This window comes from Argiope bruennichi, chromosome 10 (assembly GCF_947563725.1).
Source record: "Argiope bruennichi chromosome 10, qqArgBrue1.1, whole genome shotgun sequence".
Classification (NCBI taxonomy): Eukaryota; Metazoa; Arthropoda; class Arachnida; order Araneae; family Araneidae; genus Argiope; species Argiope bruennichi.
This window is the reverse complement of record NC_079160.1, coordinates 83,914,505-83,931,237: the sequence shown is the minus strand read 5'-3', so window position 1 is coordinate 83,931,237 and position 16,733 is coordinate 83,914,505.

Here is a 16,733-nt window from a genome sequence, read left to right as displayed (position 1 = left end):
TATTAAAATAGTGAAAACTACTGTTGTTAAAAACGTACTTAAAAATATTTTTGAAAAAATACGAGGAAAAAATTGTATCAAAATAACATTGATATCACTAAAACGTAATTTTTTAAACTTTTAAATGACGTAAAAATAATTTTTATGCAATTATATGTTTTAAAATATGTAATTAATGTTCAATAAATATGTAATTATATTTTCAAATTATGTAAAAAAAAGCAAAACTTCGATTGATTTTAATTAAAAATCTAATTAAAATTTTATAAAATCCTTGTTTAAATGGAAGAAATTTATTAGCAAAAAAATTACGGAAAAGAAATATCAATCATACTAAATTCGGTAGATCTAGATTGAAAAATTAGTCCTTCAGAACATTTTGCATGATTTTAATCATGTACATCACATCATACCTTTCACAAAATCGATAAAAGAATATTTGGTAGATTAATAAAAATATGTTCAAAAAATAGAGGGAATGTTCAACTGATTAGATCAATGTCGCCTAGCACATTAAATAATAATTCTCCTTATTTTTTTTTCCTTAAAAAGAATGTAATATAATAATGACTCGAATATGACGTGCATGAATGATTCTGATAGTGTTATAATAATGATTCAGATGTTTTACTTTAAACAAAGAATGAGTTTTAAAGATGGGTTAAATGTTAAGAAATATATAAAAAGAAATATTATTAAATTTAAAAGAAAATACTTCTCAAATTCACTTATAAATTATAAAGTAGCCTTTTTATTTTTATTTTTAGTCTTTAATTTATAACTTACTATTACAAATATTGTAGAAATTCGAAAATAATTTGTTAATAAATAACATTTGTAAAAAATCTAAATTGTATACAAATTTTTTAAATTTTACAAATTTTAAAGACTTTAGCTCACAATAAAGGGCCAGAAAAACCGATTACGAAATTCTATTATTATAAACATGAAGCTAAAGAAATTAAATGAAGCCATATAAAAAGAAAATGCCAATTTTGGCAATTAAATTATGTAACGATTTTAAAATGTTTTCGTTCATATGTACTGAGACAAAATCAGAGCCGGCTTTCTCTGTAAAAGAGCCTGGGTGCATTTAGGACCCTAATTTTTTATGAAGCAAAAAACAAAACGCAAATCCGAACATATATTATTAATGCATGTTTATTTAATACGTAATTTTTTTTGTTAATACATTAATTACTTAACAAGAAATTTTTTCCAGATTCTTTTTTGATGCTTAATATAGCAAGTGCATTTAAGCGTTCTGAACACATGCTTGATCGAATTAATTCTTTATTAATTTTAATTTGCTGAAAGAGCGCTCGGCACTTGATGTAGTAATTGGCAACGTAAAGAAAAGTTTGAACACAGTTAATACATTTAGAAATAACTCATTATAATTATTATTTAGTATGTATTTCAATACGTCTTGTGCGTTATTTACATCTCTTCCATTCAAAATCAAATCCGGTAGCAAACAAATTTCCTGGATTGTTTTCATCTACATTTCTATTATAAAACCTTACAAAGTTTTTGGAACATTTCTTTAATTCATGTTTTTTTAAAGTTTTTATATCAGTGATTAATTTGAAATCAGAAATAATATTTCGCATACTTTTAAATCTATCTTCTATTTGTACAATAACACAACCAATTACAGTGTTAAACTAATAACACATAAATTCCTCTACCGAGTTTTTTATAACTTCGGTTTCTGCTAATTCGGAATATAATTTTTTCCTTTTTCTTCGTTTTTTCAGCAAAATGTTCTGAAATGATCAAATTACGAGCAGGCACTTTTGTTTCGTCTAAAAATGGCTTAAATTTTATTCTTAAATTTTGGATTTAAGTTTTAATTTTATCGACTAAATTGAAGGCCGAGTCAAGAACAATTGTTTATGATTTAAATAGTTTATTGACAGTGTTAATTTTGGACAATAGTGCAAACCATACTATTAAACATAAAATAAAGGGCATTTCTTGTATTCCATCCAATAAACTTTTCGCTTCGGATACCGCCTGCATTAATGTTACTTACACCAATAAGTTCGTCTAAGGCATTACGTGTTTGTTCAAACTGTGCCTACATTGCTTTAACCGAATCTATTTTGGCTTCATATCGAGTGTCACATGATGGCTTAAGAGTAATGTTTAAATGCTTTTTGTAGAAATTCCCATCTTTTTGTAGATGCAGAAAATAAACAATATAAGCTTTGCAATATCCTACATTTTACAATATACAAGGAATATAATTACAATATACGAAAATATTTACAATATACAAGGTGATCAAGAAATAACAGGAGGTGTTTGGAAATCTGTAGCGTGTTATATACTGGACGAAATATAACAAAATTAATACCAAAAAAATGCCAATAGGGGAAATAATGGCGCTGCAAGCGCATAATATGTGAAAAAAAAATACATATTGCCAATGGAAACAGTACAATACAACAATACACCAAATATCAATGAAAAACGTTTATTATAACAAGTTACAAATTTGGCTCTAGGTGATCACTAGACTGATGTTCCAATAATTGCATGTTTGTACACAAGGTTTCGACTTTGGCTCGCAGCATATCGGCAATTATTCGTCTGACATGTAACGTTATTTGATCTTTTAAAGTACGAATGTCAGGAACATGTCCTTTCTATATAATGCCTTTCAAGTAGCCCTACAACCAGAAATCGCAAGGATTCAGATCAGGTGGCCAATTCATGGGAAATGTCCGACTAATTACTCTAGCGTCTGTGAAATGTTGACGCAGAACAACCTTCACCGAACGTCCAATGTGCGGTGGAGCACCAACTTGCATGAAAATGGTAGAATCGATACAATTTTTTTACTGCAGTTGAGGTATTACAAAGTTCCCGAGCACATGTCATATCTATTGGAATTGACAGAGCAAGTTACTAGTCCATTTCTAACAACTTTTTTATAAAAATACGGCCGATGATAATAGAAGCAGTGAACCCACACCAACTGTGACTTTCGGCGAATGTGCTGGGATCTGTTCACCAACGTGTGGATTTGTATCAGCCCGAATTCGGCAGTTATGTGTGTTGATATTACCGTGCATATGAAAGTAAGTTTCATCGCTGTATAATATCCGCCACGGCCATTCGTCATCCACTTCCATTCGAACCAGAAGTCTCAAAGCACACTCAAATAGGGTATTTCTGTCCCCTGGAAACAATTTTTGAATCGGCGTTATCTTATACAGATACAATTTCAGGATCTTACGCAATATCTTCTGCATCGTCGAGAACAGGATATCTGTTTGTCGTGATATTGAACGTGTACTGCTGGTACCCTGCTTATTAGCTATCGCCTGATCCATAACGGCAGTTGCAACTTCTTCAACTTGTTCTTGCTTGAAAACTTTATGTCCTCTGCCTGGTTGCACATCAAGAATTCCTGTTGTTTCAAATCTTTCAACCATTCTTCGTGAGTTAGTTATGGTCATTGATCCTCTACGTAACTGTTTTTACCGCCGGTATTCACGAAGAGCAGCACTGGCCTTTTTATTCCGTTGATAAAACAGCTTGGCTAATAAAGCACGTTCAGGTAGTAACAACGCCATCGACGGGCGAATTCTTTCAGAATGACTTGAATTCCCGTAACCTTTCATTTTATCCTCGATATCGTGTCACAAAGTACCTAAATATGCAAATTACATAGTTGAAGTTTTCGATTGCAGCGCCAGGATTTCCCCTATCGGCGGTTTTTGGTACTTTTTTTTGACAAATCGAAACCGGATACTTTAATGTGTATGATGGCCAAATTTTGTTATATTTCATCCAGTATATAACACGCTACAGGGCTCCGAACACCTCCTGCTATGTCTTGGTCACCCTGTATAAGAAAGGAATTTTGACTTTCCTTTTTAAAATTAGATTAATAAATAATAATTTGAAAAAAAATGGAAACAAAAAAAGAGTAGAATGTTCGATTAGATAAAAATGTTCTACACACACACACACACACACACACACACACACACACACACACACACACACACACACACACACATATATATATATATATATATATAATGATTCAGATACATTGAATCATTATGTCGAGACGCATTGTTCATATTTCGCGGCTGTTAAATTCGTCTCAGCACCGACGAACACAAACACTTCCTTTTATGATTATAGATATCCAAACAGCATTGTCTTGTTTTATAGAATCTGATTTTGCAATTACAGCTTCAAAAGCAATAGAATACAACATTCCGGAGACATTTAATAATAAAATGTCTAAATTGGAAGGAAGAAGCATTGTTTCCACGATCAAGTTTTTGATTGTTTTGACTAGACAATTTACCATTTCAGAAAAAACAAATATATTTCGTTGTGTTTGTTCATTTGAATGAGTAATTAAGACAGTTACGTAAAATTTTAATAACTTCTAGTTCCGTTTAGATATTTACTTGTTTTTAACATTAATTCGACATTGTTAAAGAGGGTATCACGCGATTATTATAATGGAAAACTTCCGATAGGATTCATGCTACATCCAGGAACTATTTTATTTAGCATTTATGGGAAAAGCTAAGTTGTAAAACAATACTCTCATTTAAATAATAATAAACATCATTTGGATGTTTTTAATTATTTTGTTGTTGTTACTTATGGCGCTTGTACAAAGCCCGCTGACGAAGTCATCGATTTAAGCCGAGTTTGCGCAGTAGCTTTTGAGGATAAAGGCGTGATCTCTCGAGGGTCACGCCAGGATGCCGGGTTTTTTAATTATAATGGATATTAACTGCCTTTAGAGATACGCTATATTCGTCTCGTTTTAACAGCATTAATTTGTAATGTCAACAAACTTTAATGAATCATATTTCATCACATGAAATGAAATTTACTATTTTAAATTACATTTACACACTAAATATCGAACATTCCGATAGATTAGTTTTGCAAGTAATGTATAGAAAATAATTGATGAATACAATTGACAAAATGTGAAAATTTATTAAAGCTGGCATTGTTTGCAACAGTTTATTTTGCGATATTTGTAAACCCAAAACTTTTTCACATACTCTCTAATAAATATATGCCATCAAAAACATAACTTGTAAAAAAAACCAAGTCTCGCAACTCAGTTCTTCTATCGTAAAAAGTTGTGAGATCCATTTAATACCAAGTCGGTCCATTTATTCAGTCCCTACTTAAGGGTGCTTCTGTCTTAAGTTATTACGTAATTAGCTAACTTAACAACATCTTATAGTAACCATATCAATATTAAAAATCTTTTATGGTTAAAATAAGTAGATTGACTTGGCCATCGCATAGATTGACTTGGCTTCTCGGTGAACTTCGGGATGAGACCCCATCGCATGAAATCACAATGTATCTTTACATTAAATTAGATTACATTAACATATTATATTAAATTAGATTGTTTAGTGTGATTGCCAAGTCAATCTATTTATTTTAACCATAAAAGATTTTTAATATTGATATGGTTACTATAAGATGTTGTTAGGTTAGTTAATAGGAGATACAAATATTACCGGTGCCAATCATGGAGATGGTGTGGTAAAGATTATAAACCAGTTAACATTTACGCTGCACGAGCAATTGCTTTTGTATCGTGGTCATGTTACTGGACTGCGAACCACAAAGTCCAAGGTTCTATCCTCTCTCATACCCATTCGCCACAATGGCAACGGCAACGTTGTGATATTTCGGAGTTCCGCATTGTGACTAAATGATCACGAGGACCTCCACATCTTAATTTGGAATCGCAATTATAATTTGTAAGTTTGAGGGAAAGATTAAAATGAATTGAACTAGTTTAGACGAGTTCTAACGTCAAGAAATTTGGTATAATTTTAATTAATATTTTTTATGATATAATTATTAATAGAAAAAATATTTTGATTATTTATGAGGGAATAGAGAAATGACGCTGCACCTGCCTTTCACTACGGGGACTGATTTAATTAACTATTTTGATAAGTTATTTTCGAAAATATCCAGAAGCATGTAGCTCATCGTAGCTATCTAAGACCGAAACAAAGAAAATTTTGAAAAAAAACAAAAAACTTTAATCCATCCACGGAGTTAAAAATTCTCTGTCTTTTTAAGGACGGAAAATTAACGTAAATATTGTCAACCGCAGCCCTAGGTCTTTTCCTAAAGCTAGGTTCAACAGGATCATATGCTAGCAGTTGAAGTAACTCGTTGCGAATCTGGGATAACTTTTTGAAAAACTGCTAGTGCATTTGTATTGGTTTTTTTAAACAAAATATAATCAAGAGGCGAAAAAATATGTCTAGCTACTTCATTTACTAAGTTACTAATCCATTTTGGAACAAAAATATTGAATGACACCCCAAACATCACTTACCTTCATTACCCCTCTGACTAGTACTGGTCCTCCCGCCGGTGTGGTGCGGTGTGGAGAGGGGGATGCCATCTCAGGTGTCGTCCTCGTCATCTGACCGCGGTTCAAAATGACGAGGTCTGTCCCAAAATAGCCTTAGTGTTGCTTTACAACGGGACGTTAATACAACTAAACGAAACGAAACTGACTAGTACTGACTGCACTTAATTTTCAGGATATAATTATAAATTATTATGTTTTCAGCTTTATGTGCTTTCTTTGTATATTACAGATATTTTTTAGCTTCCCTGTACCCCTATACCCATATTTTTACTTATCATAATTTCTCAATTTAAATGAAATAGTTTTTGCAGAAAACTAACTAGAGTGCCCTTCTCGAATCATTCTACTATACTTTTCATTAAATATGCCTACATGCCACCGAAGTACAATGCCTCATTACGTAGTGATTATTGAATGATTATTGGTGGATTGCTGTTTTTACGCAAGCAACAGAATATATAAATGAGACGCCTTTTTTTCGGCCGAATGAAATTAAAATTTGATGCATAATTGCAATTGTAATCACAAAGTGGCATACCACATTGCATATATTTAAGTCACTGTGTTTTTGAGTTATCACTTTATTATGTTATGCAAGTACAGACTGATACAGTCAATCCAATCTATACTTAAGATTTTAAATCCATGTACCAAATTTTATCCATTTAATTTTCTTAGTTTTCTAATTATACTGTTAACTTTCTCTCAGACTAACCAAACAGGCAAATTTTTTCTGAATGGATTTCGTTCACAATTGAATGAAAATCTATAAATTTGGATTACGATCCATATACCTAATTTCATCTGCCTTGGTCAAAGCATTTTTGAATTACCGTTCTCACAGATAAACAGACGGACAATCAGACTGACATAAAGTCAAAAATGCATTTTTCAAACTCTGGAAGATATGAAACGCGAAGATTCGTCGAAATCTCGCGTTCGATTTTTCTGCCGATTACAACATTTTCGCTTTGTATACTTTCTGCATGAGAAAAATAAAGAGGCAGGAAATATTTTACATGACACAAAATAAAACATAAAAAAAAACCCAAAAATAAAAGTAGTAAACATTAAAAACACTAAAAGATACATTAAGAATTTAAAATTAGTGATCACTACATCTAAAAACATTGTATATAGGTGCTTAGTTTGGCATTCAATAACATTTCTTGTAGGAGGGTTCTAAAGCTAAAACTAAAGAATAAAACCCAATTTCACAATCAGATACTAAAATGCATGGGACTATAAGGCCCTCCCCATAGAAAAAGGTAATGAAAATTGTCGATTCTATATTTTGTGCATAAGAAAAGCCAGCACTCTAAAAATGTTGCAAGTGGCCAGGAGAACCCAATGTTGATTACTAAAAGATTATTTTCTATGAGCTCCATTGTGTCATCCATTACTGAAAGCGTATCTTTATTTTTTCATTGTTTTTGTCGTGTGCCTATTTTTAAGTCAAATTTTTGAGCAGTAGCTTCTGAGGTTAAAGACTCCTGAGTACCAGAAGGCAGAAGTCTGACTTCTAGCTCAAATGAAGATAGCACACACACACTCGCTTGTACAACCTCTTTTTACAGAGGGGCTCATTCACGCACCTCACAGAAAGAACACAAGAAAGAGAACAACCACTTACGAACCAGGACTCGAACGCGGAACGCCTAGATCACGGGGAAGACGCGCTACCACTAGGGCAGGACGCCGCCACTTTTCATATACGAGGTATATAAAGTCAAAAAAATCTAGCTCTAGAATTTTGTCGAATTCACATTTTAGATTACCTGAGACCGAAATCACGTTTTTGAAATTAGTCTGTCCATCTGTGAATACAATAGCTCAAAAATACTTTAAGCTACACACATGAAATTAAACATACAGTTTTTACACCAAATTTGTAGATTTCTCTCACATTTTGAACGAAATCCAATCAGAGGAAATATGGTAGCACGGTAAATGCAAAACTAATAGAAATAGATGAATAAAATTTGGTACACAGATAGCTAAAGTACATATATTATCAAATTTGGAATCAAATTCATCAAGAGGCTGGCCATCTTTTTGTCTGTACTTTCGCATGCCTGTAACCGCAATAACTCGAAAACGTAGTGACTTAAATAAATGAAATTTGGTATGGGATCTTAGGGTAGCAGTTGTAGCTGTATGTCAATTTCAATTGGTCGGAAAAAAGAAATTGAAAGCATACACTCGGTGTTCTGATGCTTATATAAAAACCGCATTTTAGCGAGTAATCATCATTAAAAAAATCCCTCACAATATCGCACTTTAATAGGTTCTTTCGTAATAATTGTTCGGCACTGGCATGCGGGCTAATTAAAATACAATTACATTTATTAAAAAAATATACAAGAAGCTTCGAGGGTAGTACTTCAGCTGATTTTATTACTCGAATTTTAATGAAATTTTGAGTAATCTATTTTTCGTTTACTCGTTGCAACTATCGATCCGGTCTTGCTCCAAAGGAGCCAAAATCACTTCTACTGCGAAATTGACCTCTTCCCTTCAATTCCTTCTCTAATCCAAATATATGAAATTTAATTTCATTTCATTCGTTTTAGCCGAAGATGTTTTTAAACAGAGGAAGTTATTTGAAGACCATTCTGTATTAAAAAACGTATTAAAATATTAAGATTTTCAGGAAACTTAAAAAAAAATTAATTGAATTAATAAAAGGATAAATTGTTTATATAGTTAAATTTGGCAAGCACATCTCTGCTCATAAGAAAAACAACTGTCTGTCTGTGTGTATATATGGTGAATAATTGTATTTAGAACTATTAAATTTGAAAAAGATATTTTTGAAGCGATTTCTTTTGAAATTTTGATTACCATACAGAAATTGTTTTAAATATCATCTTGAAAATAAAATAATTGCTTTTTTAATGACACCAGATTATTTTTTGTGCAAATTTCTCCCTAAATTTTGATATTTTTAAAACGATATCTTTATGCAATATATGCACACATGCTTTGTAAAAAATAGCAAATTATATATTAGAAAATAATAATTCAAAGATCCCAACTCTATTGCTCTGTTATTTTTCTCAGCTTTTCCAATTTTTAAAAATTTAATAGTGATTCAAACGTCTAACCCTAAACATCGAATTCGTCTATCTTTATATTTCATTTTTAAAAATTACTCTTAGTAATATAGCAGAAAATAAAAATATATTCAATATTTTCGCAACTCACTTAAGCAAAAATAAAAGTTAAAACTGAAATATTAAGTTAAAGCAGAAAGAGTAGAATCTATTATTGTTAAAGACAATAGCATAACGGAAAACTTACTAAAATTAGGGAAAGAAATTATTCGGATATAAAAACTGCCATCTCTAATAACCTTATTTTTTTAATTTTAAAATGATGCAATTATAAATTTTGATAAATAATTTTTTCCAAATCAATTGGGAAAGATTTTAAAATATTAATTAAGTTTTATTTAAAAATTTAATTAAAATTTTGAAGAATTTCTTCTTAGAGTACACTATATACTGAAGAAGTAAATAGGCCGAAAATTCATTAAGCTGCCATTCCTGTATTTCATTTAAACAATTTTTGCACCCTAGAATTTGCAAGTATTATTCATTCTATAAAAGTTAACATCAAAATTTTTATTTTATCTTATTTAAAATTATTTATGGCATAAACTATTTCATAATAAATCCGTATATTCTTTTAGTATTTTCTTATTTATCAAAGATCACGTTAATGGAATTTTTTCCTTACTGACCCTTTGTCTAAGAGTGATTTCCTGTTTATTCTTTTCTCTGAAGTAATGATGAAATAAAGGTGATTATGTGATAAAAATTTCAAAATTTCTAGTCATGAAATAAATTAGATTCGTCAAAATTTAAGACTGGTGAGAAACAAAGATTTCTTATGACAACCTTTTTTGTCCTTTTGAACTTTTTAGTTATTGTGCATTTGTTTTTAAGACGAAAGACATTAGACGGGAAAAATGGACATATATAATCTTTGATTAAAACAAAAGAAATCATTCATCTATACCTTTTATCATTTAAAAAAATCAATATAAGACCTTTTCTCTTATAAGAATATATCACTGTGATCAAAAAACATCCGGAATACTTAATTTAAAATGCATCTATTGAAGATATGATTTTCAATCTTTTGTCAAACATTTTTATGATTTCTATAAACATCTTGCAGCAATGAAGAATTTATTTCAATTTATCGTCTGCTCTTTTTTAATCGTCTTTTTTAATATAAATCGAGTCGTAACTTTATCGATTTTTCCAAGAAGGTAAATGTAATTGAGAAAAGAATCTGCATTGAAATTTGTTTGTAAATGCTTGAATTTTAAAGAGGTTGAAAGTGACGGTAATGTGTAAGAATAGTTTTTGTAGGATAATATATTCAAAAGTTATTAATTAAAGTCGTCATTTAGATTATTTAAAAAAATTAAAATTTTGAAAACTCCTTTCTAACCTTTTTCCTTTTTCCTAACACCTACTACTTGAGAAGCAATTTCACATCATATTTGGTAATTTTAGGTAAATATTTACATACATAAGTACTCGGGATACACGAAAACCATTTTTGAAAAAATTAACATAAATAATAATAGCAATTTATTTACACACAAAGTAATGAAAAAATGAGAAATGAAATAGGAATATTTTTAACATATAATACAGAATTCCAAACGATATTTTTTGAACTCATTGAAATTGATTTAGTTTTAACTGTGAAGTTGCCAATTAAGGAATAAAAACTATTTTTCGGACTGTAAAAGTAGTTCAATCGCGACAATAAACAAGTTATACAGTTTCTTGGGGTAAAAAAAAGTACTCCAACGTTTTCTGCAGAGTATTTTGTACTATTTTTTCATCATTCATGAATCATCACGAAAATTACTGATAACATGGTAGAACATTATAATATTAAAAGTATTATTTGAATTTAAAAAATTGCAAAAGTTAGAAATAAAAAATTATTGCGTTACATAATTCAAATCATGAAATTTGCAATTGCTGAAAGCTTTCTGCTTTTGCATTTATTGTATACATTAACTATGATACTGGCAATTAATTATTTATTTGTTCAAATGTTAAATGATCCTTGTAGTGATACTAATGAACGGTTTTGGATTAATTGATGCAAAAATATCACATTAAATCGTTTAAAAACCAAGAAAAAGGAAGCCACATTGTAGGTTGGTTCCTAATAACATTGCAATGAGATGCAAAGGCAATGAGGAAGAACACTGAAGCTTCTGTTTTTGGTTAAAATCATCAAGCAGAAACAGTTTCAGCATCAGTAGCGATTTAAAGGATATGGAAGTTCAAATTACCAGGGAAGAAATTTTGTTGATTTTATTGAAATTTCTTCAAATCGTCCTTTCGAAAAATGACACCAGTGACAACAGCAGTCATTTTTTTCCTTCCGAGTTCGATGATCTTTTTTCACCTCGGCTTTAGGTTAACAAACTAGTTAAGACTTTGCAAATCTCTACTAATAATAAAAATGAATGCGTGTGTGTTGGGCTTTTTCAAAATAGACCGTTAGACCCAGATCTACTAATTTTGATAAGGATATATTTTGGAAGATGGAAATGTGCACCTATGTGTAATTTTTTTTTTTGAAATTTTAATTAAATTTAGCTGAATTTCAGCTTTCTTCCACGATAATTTCAAAAAATATATGCTATTAATTATAAATTTTACATTGTATCAAAATTTTATAAAATGTCTTTTTAATAATATTAATCTGATAATTATACAAATTTTTCCTGACTTTTTACTGTTAAATTTTTTTTTTTTGCTTGATTTTCAATAATAGATTACATTGTTGCTCTAAAATTCAAACCATTTTCAATGTTTCATTGAGTATTGTTATCGAGTATTGTCTTCCATTGTTGAAAGGAAGAGAAGAAGGATTTCTCGAATTATTCGCGTAATTTAGAAAACGAATAAAAAAGTGAATTAAAAATACATCTAAAGTTAAAAGATTGTTGAACTGGACATTTACATTTTTAATAGAGCTATGATATCATAGAACTAGTGTCCAATAGAAAGACTTATGTACTCAAAAAACAAAACTTTTGTGAGATAATTAGAATACCAAGGTTTTAAAATCTGACAATTTGATGGAATCACGAAGCAATGTTTAAAGAATTTAACTGAAAATAAATATGACCAATATTCCCGACGAACCATCCAGTTGCCAAAACCGACGAGCAAATAACAATAAGAGCGAGATTATATGAGTACATCATTCTCGACGAACCATCCTATTGCCAAAACTGACGAGCAAATAATTATCAGAACGGGATTAAATGAGTACATCATTCTCGACGGTTTTCGTTGTTTGATTAATTTTTAAAATATATTCTTATATTCTTTAAAATTAGATTTCCAAAAGAAGCCGAATCTTATTTCTAATTTTAAAAAATCGAAACAAAAGTAGATCAGTTTTCGAATTCCAAGAATTTTTTCATATTTTTTTTATTTAAAAGGTTAACTAATTATAAGCAAATCAAATAATATTTTATTATAGAACGATATTAATTTAAGGCCGTTCCTATTGCTTATCTTTTTTGAACGATTTTTTTTTAATCTTCAGAATATCACTAAAAGTCCAAAGTATTTTTCAAATTATATGTGATTTAAAGATCCATTTTCAAATGATGAATTTATCATGGAACAATAATCGTTTGAAGCTAAAACTCTATGCTCGATATTACTTTTAAAGAGGTTATCCACCTTTGAAGCGAAATGACCTTAAAATAGAAGTTCAGAATTCTCAAATTCTCCAGATACTGATCGGCAACTCAACGTTCGTTCCAAAACGTTAACAGCAGAGTGAATCTGAAAAAGTTAATGTTGCGTTTACTCTTTTTTGTTGTTGTTGTTGTTGATTATAATTCCAGTGAGATTGAAGACCTGTTTGTTGGTAATAGAATGAGATAGGAAAAGGTATTATGCATGTTGCTATTATTCCAAGCTCATGTCTGAGATTATATATTTTTATTTTTTTAGATAAATATTTCTCATATATTCGTGAGAAGAAAGCGGAATGATTTATTTTTTTCAAAAAACATATTTAAATGATGAAAAGTTCAGATCCATTAATAGAAATAAGTTTGTGTAGAATTCGCCATTTTCTTTTTTTGATTCATATGCTTCGGATTCTTAAAATTCTTCTGTAAAGGCAATCATTAATGATCCATCCTCTTATGGTTTCATTTTCACATGTGAGGGTTATTACCATATCGGAATTTTTTCAATAAGTAGAGATGAAATTTATCAAAAATCGAATAAAAAATAATCATATTACGATCGTCTGATGGAAATAATGATTTTTGTTTGTAAATTTAAAATTGCGTTTTGAATCTTTTTATAAAATTTTCACTGTTCTCTTATTATTAAAGCCTGTTTAAGACAACATGTTATTTTTAAAACTTCTTTAGAAGGGGGAGGAGATTCTTAACTTCTAAAGGATTTTTGTAATTTTAAATTTAATAATTTTTTACTGAATTATATTCAATATTCATTAAGTGCAGAGTAATAGTAATTCTTTTTTGCCTAAACTGTTTACTTTCTTTAAAATAATCACTTTTCTAAAAAGTTCATTTCGTGGTATTACCCCCTATAGTGGGAGTAAAGGCACAAAAATGAACTTTTTAGAAAATTTATCAAAATTTTGTTAGTATTGAAATAGTCCCTAAATATTTTTTCGTATATTTCCGGTTGTTTTGAACCGATTTGTCAAAAATTTTATACCTGTAAATTTCTTATTACACAGAAAAGACGAAAGATTTGGGTTGTAATCGGAACATTCGAAGAGGAGGGGAAAAAACCCTATGGATTGCCCCTTATCAATGCAATTAACACATTTTTAAAGATGACATTATTCCAAATCGAATGGCACTTTACTTTGAACTTAGTTTTTAGCAAGCAATATTAAGTGTTCCGGTACTTTTCTGGCGGATTGTACAACACATACTTAGAAGAAATTAGAAATACTTAATCCAAAATGATTTTCTCAAATTGTCAACTAGTAATTTATGTGTACTATCTCTACAGGATTTTTGTTCCCCTATGGCAAGAAATTTTCATTCCAGCTCAAAAAATTGTTGTAATGACGGGCAATTAAGAATTTATGGGAGACAGAAATAAAATTTTCCCTTTTTGATTATTCTGTGAATGGGAAGTTTACTTTTGGAGAAATGATGAATTAAAATATTTTTAAGTGCAATACAGTCTATAATCTGATGTGCAATGTCTTAATTCTAAATGATTTAATCTTTAGATTATTTAGAAGTAAGCAAGCTAGATTTATTTGATATTAGCCAACTTTTTAATATTCACTGCTATTATAGCCATTAATTTATGTTTGTCATTAAAAAAAAAGTAGATCCATCACGATCAAAGATGCAGGAAAACAGTACCTAAAAGTTCACCATTAGCTTTCTGAAAACATAAATTCTAAAAAAAGCTTTTTTTTTCAACCTTTAAATTTGAGTAAGAATTTTCCTCATTGAAAAACTATCATTTTTTAAAGATAATGATTGTATTGTTTTTAAAATGTACGCATCTTTTAAATATAATGGAATCACGGAAAATAAATTATTCTTACGTGCAAAAAAAAATACCTTTGAGTTTTAATTAAACTGCACAATTAAAATGCTTCAGTTAATAAATGAAACTGAAAAATATAATTAGAAATGCTCTGGTTAAAGCTCATCAAAATTTATATTCACTCAGACGAAAAAAGATGTAAAAGAAATCAAGAAATAGGAATCAAGCAAAGTTTAATTGGGCGCGAAAATAGGATCGGTCATTTCCAGATGGGTAATAGCTATGACTTACCATAGTATGGAAATTGATTACCATATCTAAAAAAAAACTATTACCTCACAAAATGATAGTTTATATCGTGTTAAAATTTTTAAAAATTAACTTTTCAATGATATCAATTTAATTTCTGCAATATGCTTTCTTTATTTTTAACAAATTGTTTTAATGTAATAGACAATTTATAATTTCAATGTTATGAAATTCAAACTCATCCATTTTATTTTTACCAAATTATTTTAACATAATAGACAATTTGTAGCTTTCATGTTATGGAATTCAAACTTATCCATTTAACCATTTAACCGTGTGGTTTTACCAATATTAAAATTAAGATTTAAAAAAAAATGTGTTCTACAGAGATTATTTACGAAGTAGGGTTTTTATTTCTGATTTTATTTCGTAGTTAAAGTTTTAATTACGAAATTTGCATGCGTTATAATTTGTCTTGATTTATACAGTTAAATTCTTATTTTTCGATTTTATCAAATAATAAGGTAAAATTAATATATATATATATATATATATATATATATATATATATATATATATATATATATATATATATATATATATATATATATATATATATATATATATATATAATATACCACATTAATATTTAACAGCCCTTAAAATTAACAACTGGTCGCCAAAGACGGCTAGTTCTTAAGAAAATTATACGAATTCGACTTTAGAAATTAGCACTGCAAATATACCTTAAAGATAAGTCGTTTAAATTAAAGCGCCTTTCAAAAAGTATTTTCTTACAGGCCTGCATAATTAAAGTTCATTTTTCTATAAATTGTTCTTCAGAACGCATAAAAAATGATCATAGAGTTCATAGAAACGAAAAATATTTAAATTAATATAATGAATGCTAGTTATTTCAAAAAATAATTCTTTATTGTGATTCCGAGATTTATTTCAATTGACCCTGAAATACATCTAGAAAATCAAAATATGAAAAGTACGAATCAAAAATACAAATAGTTCATTAGAATGAATTACGAGTAACCAAAAAAAAATAATAATAACATCAGAAGCAAATAAATTTATATTTATATTTATTTAAATATTTGTGTGTGTTTTTAAAATAATTTTATAACCAATTAACTATATTTACTTTTTCTGGAGTATCTGAAAATATAAGATTAATTAGATGCATAAAATAAAGAAGAAATTCTAAAACAGCATTTGAAAAAAATGGCCGTCTTCTCAAAATAATGCAAAAAAATCTTGAAGCTGCATTTTACAATAACTGATTATTCGTTTATAAATAGTTTGTTGTGAAACGAATTATGATTGGCTTCATTTAAACCAGTAAACAATATGCATTCAATAATAAAGTTTGCATAGTAAATGCGAAAGCAAGAAATGGTAATTGATTTCTAACCGCATAACTACATCCAGCTTAAATCCTTAAGTGTTATCGTTATAAGCAGGAAGCAGAAAAGAGGGTATGAGTAAATTAGGAAAACAATTGGAAA